This window comes from Bubalus kerabau, chromosome 1, assembly GCF_029407905.1.
Source record: "Bubalus kerabau isolate K-KA32 ecotype Philippines breed swamp buffalo chromosome 1, PCC_UOA_SB_1v2, whole genome shotgun sequence".
NCBI classification, from domain to species: Eukaryota; Metazoa; Chordata; class Mammalia; order Artiodactyla; family Bovidae; genus Bubalus; species Bubalus kerabau.
This window is the reverse complement of record NC_073624.1, coordinates 46,248,714-46,259,881: the sequence shown is the minus strand read 5'-3', so window position 1 is coordinate 46,259,881 and position 11,168 is coordinate 46,248,714.

Here is an 11,168-nt window from a genome sequence, read left to right as displayed (position 1 = left end):
ACATAAGTAGAACATTCTCTGACATAAATCACAGCAACATCTTTTTAATCCATCTCCCAGAATAATGGAAATGAGAGCAAAAATGAACAAGTGGAACCTACTTAAACTTTAAAGCTTTTGCAAAGCAAAGGAAACAATAAATTAAATAAGAAGACAACCCACAGATTGGGAGAAAATATTTGCAAATAATGTGACTGATAAGGGATTAGTCTCCAAACTTTACAAACACCTCATGACACATAATAGCATCAAAACAAACAATCCACTCAAAAAATGGGCAGAAGACCTGAATAGACATTTCCCTAAAGAGGACATACAGATGGCCAATAAGCACATGAAAAGATGTTCAACATCAGTAGTTATTAAAGACATAAATCAAAACTACAACGAGATATCACCTCACACCAGTCAGAATGGCCATCATCAAAAATTTCACAAACAAGTGATGGAGAGGGTGTGGAGAAAAGGGACCCTTCTCACACTGTTGGTGGGAATGTAAATTGGTACACCCACTACAAAGAACAATATGGAGGTTCCTCAAAAAACTAAAACTAGAGCTACCATATGACCTTGCAATCCCACTCCTGGGCATATATCCAGAGGAAAACATGGCCTGAAAAAATACATGCACCCCAGTGTTCACCCCAATGCATGCTTATTGCAGCAGTGTTTACAACAGCCAAGACATGGAAACAAACTAAATGTCCACCAACAGAGGAATGGATAAAGAAGATGTGGTACATATATGCAAAGAAATATTACTCAGTCATTACAAAGAATGAAATAGTGCCATTTGCAGCAACATGGATGGACCCAGAGACTGTCATACTGAGTGAAGTAAGTCAGACAGGGAAGGCGAAATATCCTATGACATCCCTTACATCCCGAATCTAAAAAGAAATGATACAAATGAACTTACAAAACAGAAAGAGACTCACAGACTTAGAAAACAAACTCATGGTTGCCAGGGGGAAGGGATAGTTAAGGACTTTGGGAAGGTCATGTACACCTGCTATGTTTAAAATGGATAACCAACAAAAACCTATTTTATAGCTCAAGGAACTCTGCTCAGTGTTACATGCCAGCCTGGATGGGAGCAGGGTTTGACAGAGAATGGATACATGGGTATGTATGGCTGAGTGCCTTTACTGTTCTTTTGAAACTATCACAACATTGTTAATCAACTACACCCCAATAAAAAATGATTTTGGTGTTGAAAAAATAAAATTTAAAAAAGTTTATTCCCATCAAAAATGACGAAAATAAAAAATAAGACATATTCATTCAGTCAACCAATTTTTATTGAGTACCTACTATGTAGCAAGCTCTCTTCTAGGTTTGTGGACTATAACAGTCTGGTGGGAGACTAGGGGTTGGGGGAGAGAGCAGCAGCCAAAGCACAGAAACAATAAATACAATAGCCAAGAAGGGCTTCCCTGGTGGCTCAGTGGTAAAAAATCTGTCTTCCAATGCAGGTTCGGTCCCTCATCCAGGAAGATCCCACATGTCTCGAGCAACTAAGTCCAAGCAACACAGCTATCGAGCCTGTGCTCTAGAGCCTGTGCTCCCCAATAAAAGAAGCTACTGCAATGAGAAGCCCATGTAGTGCAACTAGAGAATAACCCCCACTCGCCACAATTAGAGAAAAGCCCTGGAAGCAACCAAAAATAATAAAATTATCTTTAAAATCCCATAGGGAGTTAGAAGATGACGAACACTGTGAGAAAAGAAAGCAGGACACAGGGCGTCAGAAGCACAGGTTTAAATAAGGCAGCCAGAGACCTCATGAGAAGGTAATGCCAAAATCTGGAGCCAGGCAGAACTGGAGGAGGGATCAAAAAAACAAAGCAAAACTGCACAGCAACTGATAGCTGCCTGAAACACGCCCTGTGATCCCCAGTCCATGCCTTTGCCCGCACCAGCTGGTGAGTTCCAGATGGGATGAAACAGACTTGCTCTCAAAGAGTATTTACAGGATTTGTGAACTAGATTGTCCAGAATGGAAAGCTGCTTTTTCACTTCTTCCTAGCAAACTCCCACTCATCCATGAACACCCAAATTTACATGGGCAGAGTTGATTGCTCTTTCTTTTCAGCTACCCACATTTATTCAAATTTTGCACCCCATACAAAGTTCTTTTATAGCCCCCAAATGCACTGTGGGCTTCCCTGGTGGTTCAGTGGTAAAGAATCCACCTGCCAATGCAGAGACTCAGGTTTGATCCCTGGGCCAGAAAGATCCCACAGAGAAGGAAAGAGCAACCCACTCCAGTATTCTTACCTGGAGGATTCAATGGACAGAGGAGCCTGATGGGCTACAGTCCATGGGGTCGCAAAACAGTGGACATGACTGAGGGCTCTCTCTCTCTCTCTCTCTCTCTCTCTCTCTCACACACACACAGAACTTGGAAAGGTGTTGAAGTCTCTGAGAAATAATAGCTCAGAATGTGGGTTTGAATCCAGGTCCACCTCTGATCCAATGACCTTAAACTCCTTCAAAGATCACCTGCCAGATAGATGCAGAAGCCCAGGTCCTGCCTCAATTAAGTCGCTCAGTCATGTCCGACTCTTTGTGACCCCATGGACTGCAGCATGCCTGGCCTCCCTGTCTATCACCAACTCCTGGAGTTTACTCAAACTCATGTCCATTGAGTTGGTGATGCGATCCAACCATCTCATCCTCTGTCATCCCCTTCTCTTCCCGCCTTCAATCTTTCTCAGCATCAAGGTCTTTTCAGATGAGTCAGCTCTTCACATCAGGTGGCCAAAGTATTGGAGTTTCAGCTTCAGCATCAGTCCTTCTAATGAATATTCAGGGCTGATTTCCTTTACAATGGACTGGATGGATCTCCTTGCAGTCCAAGGGACTCTCAAGAGTCTTCTCCAACACCTCAATTCAAAAGCATCAGTTCTGCGCTCAGCTTTTTTTATAATCCAACTCTCATATCCATACATGACTACTGGAAAAACCATAGCCTTGACTAGATAGACCTTTGTTGGCAAAGTAATGTCTCTGTTTAATATGCTGTCTAGGTTGGTCATAACTTTTCTTCCAAGGAGTAAGTGTCTTTTAATTTCATGGCAGCAGTCACTATCTGCAGTGATTTTGGAGCCTGCCAAAATAAAGTCTGTGACTGTTTCAGTGAAACAGTGTACCAAGGCCACAGAAAAGGAGCCCAGATTGAAGGTCATACCTGGAACTGACGGAGCCCTTTTGTAACCATTGCCAAAAGCCCCCCTGATTACTCCTTGGAAGGAAAGTTATGACCAACCTAGATAGCATATTAAAAAGCAGAGACATTACTTTGTCGACAAAGATCCGTCTAGTCAAGGCTATGGTTTTTCCAGTGGTCATGTATGGATGTGAGAGTTGGACCGTGAAGAAAGCTGAGCACTGAAGAATTGATGCTTTTGAACTGTGGTGTTGGAGAAGACTCTTGAGAGTCCCTTGGACTGCAAAGAGATCCAACCAGTCCATTCTAAGGGAGTAAGTCCTGGGTGTTCATTGGAAGGACTGATGCTAAAGCTGAAACTCCAGTGCTTTGGCCGCCTCATCTGAAGAGTTGACTCATTGGAAAAGACTCTGATGCTGGGAGGGATTGGGGGCAGGAGGAGAAGGGGACGACAGAGGATGAGATGGCTGGATGGCATCACTGACTCGATGGACATGAGTTTTAGTGAACTCTGAGAGTTGATGATGGACAGGGAGGCCTGGAATACTGTGATTCATGGGGTTGCAAAGAGTCGGACACGACTGAGTGACTGAACTGAACTAAACCGATCAGACCCAGCAAGCTTCCTGACCCCATATTAGGCAAAAATGCCCACCCCAGTACCTACCCTATAGCACCCTACAATTGGGTGTGCATGCTCTGTCATGTCCAACTCTTTGGAGCTCCATGAACTAGAGCCTGCCAGGCTCCTCTGTCCATGGGAATCTCCAAGCAAGAATACTGCAGTGGGTTGCCATTTCCTACTCCGGAGGATCTTCCTGACCCAGAGATAGAGCCCACATCCCCTGTGTCTCCTGCATTGGCAGACAGAGTCTTTAACACTGAGCCACCTGGGAAGTCCCACCTTAATCAATCACCTAATGCCACCCTTCTAGCCCGAATTTTCTTTTCCTTGAGCTATAAAAATTGGCCACTAGCCCACGAAAAGCACAGCCCGCTGAGTCAGCCCGCTGTTCTAACAGTGTCTTATAAGCGCTCCCTGGCCTGCTGCATCTGCAGAACCTTCATTATCCCTGCTCCCAGCTCTTATTAAACTCACTCCCTTCTGAAATGCTCTGTGTCTGGAAATTCCTTTCCAACCTGTGTTCGGTCTGCCATGACAATGCCAACCTGCTCCTTCTTGCCTCCTAGCCTTTGTTCAGTTTCCAGGACATGCTGCGCAGTTTCCCAGCTCCAGGCCTTTGCCCATGGGGGTCCCTCTGCCTGTAGTGCTGGTACCCCCTCTCCCCATCTGGGGCTTGGCTGAACCACCTCTTCCTCAGAGAGACCATCTCTGACCATCCCCCAACCTCCAAATTGGCTTCTTCCATTATTACTTTGAGAGCACTGACCCTAATTAGAGATCCTAGTGTGATGATCTATAAGAAACGGAATATTTTCTGCAATATCAGTAAACAAGGATGTCACAGTCATCAGTTACTGCAGCCCTCCAATGTGAGCAGGGGGACTCCGAGGGAGGGAGTCAGGAGGGACTCAGGAGAGAGAAGAATACCTGCAGTCTATAGACTGTTTCCACTCCCTATGGTGAGCCCCAAAGAAAGAAAGTTCAGTTTGTGAAAAACACAAGATACAGGCCCCAGATGGCTGAGGTACATACTGAAGGAATGATTTAAATGAGCCCAGACTCTTGCATCTTCCTATACACAGAAAAGCACTAAATTCCTTAACTTGGACTATCTGGTTTTAATTATCAATAATCTTCTGAGGTTCAGACTATTTGCCCCTTGTTGCAAAACTTCTATATAACCTGGCTCCTCCCCCATTTCCTTAGGTCAGTTCTCTCAGGGTCACATGAGATGCAATCTTCCAGGCTTCCAGTTATGTTTTATCCAGTGGGAATTTGAAAAATTCCCACCAGTTATGTTTTATCCAGCGGGAATTTGAAAAATTCCCACCAAATAAATCATAACTGTCAACTTTGACCAACTGATGTGAAGAGCTGACTCATTTGGAAAAGACCCTGATGCTGGGAAAGACTGAAGGCAAAAGGAGAAGCAGGCAGCGGAAGATGAGATGGTTAGATAGTGTCACTGTATTGCTAATCCTGTTCGGGATGCCAGTTGTCTCATTGTTCACGCTGTGCGCACTGTTCACTGACCCAGGGTAGGCAAGGCGCAAGCTAAGAGGCTGGAAGGAGACTCGAGGAGCCGTAGGAACTGCAGACACATTTACTCTGTCCTGGCTGGCACAGCAGCCATAACACAGCCTCTCTCTTGGCTGATGCAATAGCTGTAGCAGCAGCCACATTTATGTAGCAATAACATAGCCATGCTGCTGCTGCTGAGTCGCTTCAGTCGTGTCTGACTCTGTGTGACCCCATAGACGGCAGCCCACCAGGCTCCCCCGTCCCTGGGATTCTCCAGGCAAGAACACTGGAGTGGGTTGCCATTTCCTTCTCCAATGCATAAAAATGAAAAGTGAAAGTGAAGTCGCTCAGTCATGTCCGACTCTTAGCGACCCCATGGACTGCAGCCTAACAGGCTCCTCCGTCCATGGGATTTTCCAAGCAAGAGTACCGGAGTGGGGTGCCATTGCCTTCTCCGGAACATAGCCATGACATAACCTCAAATAACATAACCATGATGCCACTCCAGTGTAGCCCCAGTGTTGTAGCAGCCAGGGCTTTCCTGGTGAAGCTCTTACAGATGTATGGCACAAAACAGTTCATGACCAAGTGAGTACCTCATGAGGTACATGCACAGTGCTATGAGTGATCTCAGCTGTTACACTCATTATTTACAAAGCATAAGGCAAAAGCGAGAGGCTGTGGGGTGAGAGAGCCTGACCATACCATCTTGCCTAATTTGCTCTTCCCCTACAATCACTGATTCAATGCATACAAATTTGAGCAAACTCTGGGAGATAGTGGAGGACAGAGGAACCTGGCGTGCTGCAGTCCATGGGGGTCACAGAGTCAGACACGACTTAGCGACTGAACAACAACAACAACAACTCAACTTGTAGGTTGTGAATTATTTTAAAGTCGACATCTGTATGATGTTCACCCTCCCAACTAGACCAAAAGCCCCATGAGAGCTGGGTCCACGTGGGCTTTTGTTCATTGCTTTGCCCCTCTACCCAGCACAGCACAGGGCCCATCATATGCAGTGAAGCCCTAAGTGTTGAATGAATGAACACATGACACATTGAGGAAATTATCTAGTCACAGTTTCTTCTGAAAAATGAATATGATAAAATGCCTACCTTCAAATAATATTTAACACTAATGAAGAGCCAACTGTGTGTCAGGATTTTACATACACTTACACCTTTAAATCCTCACAACAGCCTTCTGGGGTGGATGCTGTTATTATTATTATTTTTTTAATATTTATTTGGCTGTACCAGGTCTTAGTTGCAGCATGTAGGATCTTCGATTTTTGTTGCAGCATGCAGGATCTTTAGTTGCAGCAAGTGGGATCTAGTTCCCTGACTAGGGATTGAACCTGGGGCCCCAGCACTGGAAGCATGGAATCTCAGCCACTGGATCACCAAGGAAGTTCCAAAGCTGTTATTATTATCCCCATTTCAGGAAACTGAAGATCTAATATGTCAGATAACCTGCTCTCCTTTACCTGGTTAGAACTAAACCCAGGAAGTGTCTCCAGCAGGCTCAGCTAAACTCAGGGAAGCTCAACTCTTCTGAGGGAGGGTTGGGGAGGAGTCCTGGAGCTGATGATATTTCACTGCTGCTATAGCCCCGGTGCCCCAGGACCTTGCAGCTCAGTGGTCAGGGCTGGTAACTGATGAGTGCTGTGATCGGGGATCACTCGGGGCCAAATCTGTCTCCAAGTCTGAGCAGCCTCCCTAGAACCAAGATACTCTGGCTGAGGAAGATACTCATGTCTAATGATTGTTGGGGAAGTTAAAATGGAGGAAGTCTTGTTCAGGCTTCAGAAGCAGGAGAGCAGGCCTCTGACCTCCTTCTGACCTGCCCAAACACTGCCTGGATTCGGCACCTGCCTGCAAGCATAGTAAGTCAAGTGACACTTTAGATATCACAAAAAAGGGAATGGAACTTGGAATTCTTGAGTCCTTGAAAGTCTGGCCAACCCCCCGAGGTCTAAGCAAATCCTATGTCTCACAAGGTGAAACAAGCAGCATTGTAAAAAGTAGAACCAGAGCTGCATTTTTTGCATGCAAAACTGATGATGATATCAGTTTGTGGCCTGGGATTATAAGCAGGAGACCCTGAAACTGCAATTTGAAATCTCACCCATGGGTTGGATGCACCACCAGGGCCCCTCTCCCAATTTGGACTCCAAATTGCTGTTAAGGAGGGACCTCACAGAGCTGTTCAAGTCTGGATGTAGATCTGCCCAGTTTGGTGATATATGTGCTGTTACTTTTCTCTATTGTTTCTTTTCTTTTAATGCCTGTATGTTGAAATTAAGTAAAATAATCTATGAAACATTGAAATTGTTTATGTGTGTAATAAGTGGTTTCTCTTGTTAATGAATCCTTCAAACCTAAATAAAAGTGAAACTTTCAGCAAGACAATGATGTGGCCAGAGACCTTTGATGAGAAATGAATCAGCTGTGCTCTTGACCACTTCTCACCTGCCGCAACCTTTCTGATCTCACTTGGGGGTTTAGCCTAGACGCTTGTGGTTCACCCTAGACCCTTGGGGTTCACTGGTAAATCTTGCTTCCCATCATCCTTCTCTCCTTCCCAGAGGTTGGGTTAGTTGTGGCCCTGAGGGCAGCTGGCTTGAGAACAAAGCTGTTGCACTGAGTGGCCTAAGTGGAAATATGGAACAGGTCAGGGGCCTTAGTGATGCTGCTGAGCTGATGAACTAACCAGCTCCAGAGCTACCTCACCCTGGGATTTAGGGTTATTTTTTTCCTTTTTCAAAGCTCCATGTTCAATATGTGTTTCTTGCACCCAAGATTATCCTAACAAATACAGAAAGGGTATGTAACAAAAAGCAGAGAGAGGAAAGGAGGCTTTTCCAGAGTCTTGTTTCAAAATGAAGCACAAGCTGGAATTAAGATTGCTGGGAGAAATATCAATCACCTCAGATATGCAAATGACACCACCCTTATGGCAGAAAGTGAAGAAGAACTAAAGAGCCTCCTGATGAAAGTGAAAGAGGAGAGTTAAAAAGTTGGCTTAAAGCTCAACATTCAGAAAACGAAGATCATGGCATCTGGTCCCATCACTTCATGGAAAATAGATGGGGAAACAGTGGAAACAGTGGCTGGCTTTATCTTTTTGGGCTCCAAAATCACTGCAGATGGTGACTGCAGCCATGAAATAAAAAGATGCTTACTCCTTGGAAGAAAAGTTATGACCAACCTAGACAGTTTATTAAAAAGCAGAGTCATTACTTTGCCAACAAAGGTCTGTCTAGTCAAGGCTATGGTTTTTCCAGTAGTCTTGTATGGATATAAGTTGGACTATAAAGAAAGCTGAGCACTGAAGAACTGATGCTTTTGAACTGTGGTGTTGGAGTAGACTCTTGAGAGTCCCTTGGACTGCAAGGAGATCCAACCAGTCCATCCTAAAGGAGATCAGTCCTGAGTGTTCATTGGAAGGACTGATGTTGAAGCTGAAACTCCAATACTTTGGCCACCTGATGCAAAGAACTGACTCATTTGAAAAGATCCTGATGCTGGGAAAGACTGAAGGCAAGAGGAGAAGGAGACGGCAGAGGATGAGATGGTTGGATGGCATCACTGACTCGATGGACATGAGTTTGAGTAAACTCTGGGAGTTGGTGATGGACAGAGAGGCCTGGTGTGCTGCAGTTCATGGGGTTACAAAGAGTCGGATATGACTGAGTGACTGAACTGTTATTGATGGTTCAAAATAAGAAGGAAAGAGCCTGTGTTCCCAGTCAAGAGCTTCGGGAGAAGATACTCTAACTGCAATAACACACAGTCCCCTCTATTGCAATTCCCAAGATGCCCTGGGGTGGGGGGAGAGGCAGGCTGAGGGGAGGCAAGGAGTGTCAGAGTTGAGGCTCCTGGTGAACTTGGATTCTGGCCCCTCTTTCCCAGCTGAGCCTGGTGGCGAGGGCTACAGGGAAGACCTCCAGCAGGTCTGGGGCATCTGAGACTCAGAGGAGCCATTCCCCTCTCACTGAGCAGAACCCTGGAGAGGCGGCTGAGACCCCAGGGAAGAAACGGTCAGATGGTGCATCTAGCCAGATGGGGCCAGCTAGGCTCAGACCTCTGAGGGATACAGAATTTGTGAGATAAGCATGCATATAGACAGGACCTGGCTGTCCCAAGAGGAATGAGGACACAGGAGGCTTTGCAATAAGTGGTCCAGCAGGTGTGGGGATGAGACCAGAAGCCTAGAGTGAATGGGGTACTGACGCACTTAATAGATGTCCTGTGGGTGTGCCCTTCCAGGTGACCCTCCCGCTGCCAGGATGTGGCTCTCAATGCAGCTCCCTAGGAAGTGTGGTAAGAGATGAGCCCCAGCTAGCCAAAATCACATTTCTTCAACTCTAGCAGAATGGAAATTAAGCTTAGTCGTGAAGAAACGAAGCAAAATCTATTTTGTGTACATCGGAGTTCGTGGCATCAATTCACTGCCCACAGTGGTCAAGAGCAGTCAACCAGAGGAAGGTCAGCCACCCCCGACCGCCCACCCGCCCTGCTGCTGCCCTGCAGAGGGGCGCCTGTTTCCTCCATTGTGCCTCCACCCCCAATTACTACTTCCTCCCGCCCACGCCACTGCTTGCAAGCGACCTCACACCTCATCCTGACCCCGTGCTGCAGCACTGAGCCTGGTTCCTGGCCTCCCCAGCCTGCTGTCCTCCTGGGTCCACAGACCAGCTGCTCCCAGCCACGCTGGCTTAGCTTTGTGCACTCTTGACTCATGTCATGGAAATCCTTCTCCTTCCTTTTTGGCTCCCACAGCTGCCTGCTGGCAGCAGCTCTCCCCAGTTTGGCCCCACCTATAATGTTCTTGACATCTGTCTCTGGTCTTGTTGAGTTTCTGCCTATGTTTTTCCCTGCCTCCAGACGCACACGTGGCAACATGAGGCTACAGGGACAGGCCCTCGGAGCTGGCAAGAGGGGAGGGAGCAGGGAGTTGCATGATTTTATTCCCTGGCCCAGGACTCCAGTTCTTGCTTCCCGCAGCTCCTCTTGCCGTTTGCTAGGTAAAAATCATTCATCCAACAAATATTCTCCACTTTTCAAGAACCCACGTGGCTGCCACTGCTAACACACAAACACCATCACATCTAGCCCTCACTCAGGACAGGAAGGGGATGGCCCCAGGGTGGTGAGACAGGCATTTCGCCAGCTCCCTGCGGTTACTGGGACTATGCATTGCTGATGCCCTGGAGATGTCACCACAGACCTGGCAGCAGGCTGGGGGGCCTCCACTTTTCCAGGGCCCTTGCTCAATCCCCACCAAAACCTTACCTATTGGGAGAGTCTCCATAACAAAGATGGAGTGGCTCTTAACCACCACTGATGACGATACGCCTCCAAGTCAAGAACTGGGATCCCACGGGAACAACTGGCCCAGACAGACCAGAGACCACCTCTGAAGCACAGAGGGACATGTTTGTGGTGACACTCATGAGGCAGTGGAGGGCTGCTGGTCTCGGAGCCCTGAACTCATGTGGTCTGGAAACGTCTAGGACCTTTGGCCTCTGTTTGCAAAGGACAAATTTCAGTCCTGCAGGTGCTTGGCAAGCAATGTCAAAAGCTTTTCTGTCTCAGTAACCAGCAAACCACTTCCCAGGTGGCTCAGCGGTAAAGAATCTGCCTGCCAAGAAGAGACATGGATTTGATCCCTGGGTCTAGAAGATCCCCTGGAGAGGGAAATGGCAACCCACTCCAGTATTCTTGTCTGGGAAATTCCATGGCCAGAGGAGCTTGGTGAGCTACAGTCCATGGGATCACAGAATCAGACACAACTTAGCAACTAAGAAACAACAATCAACAAACCAGCTCCTCATGATGTCCA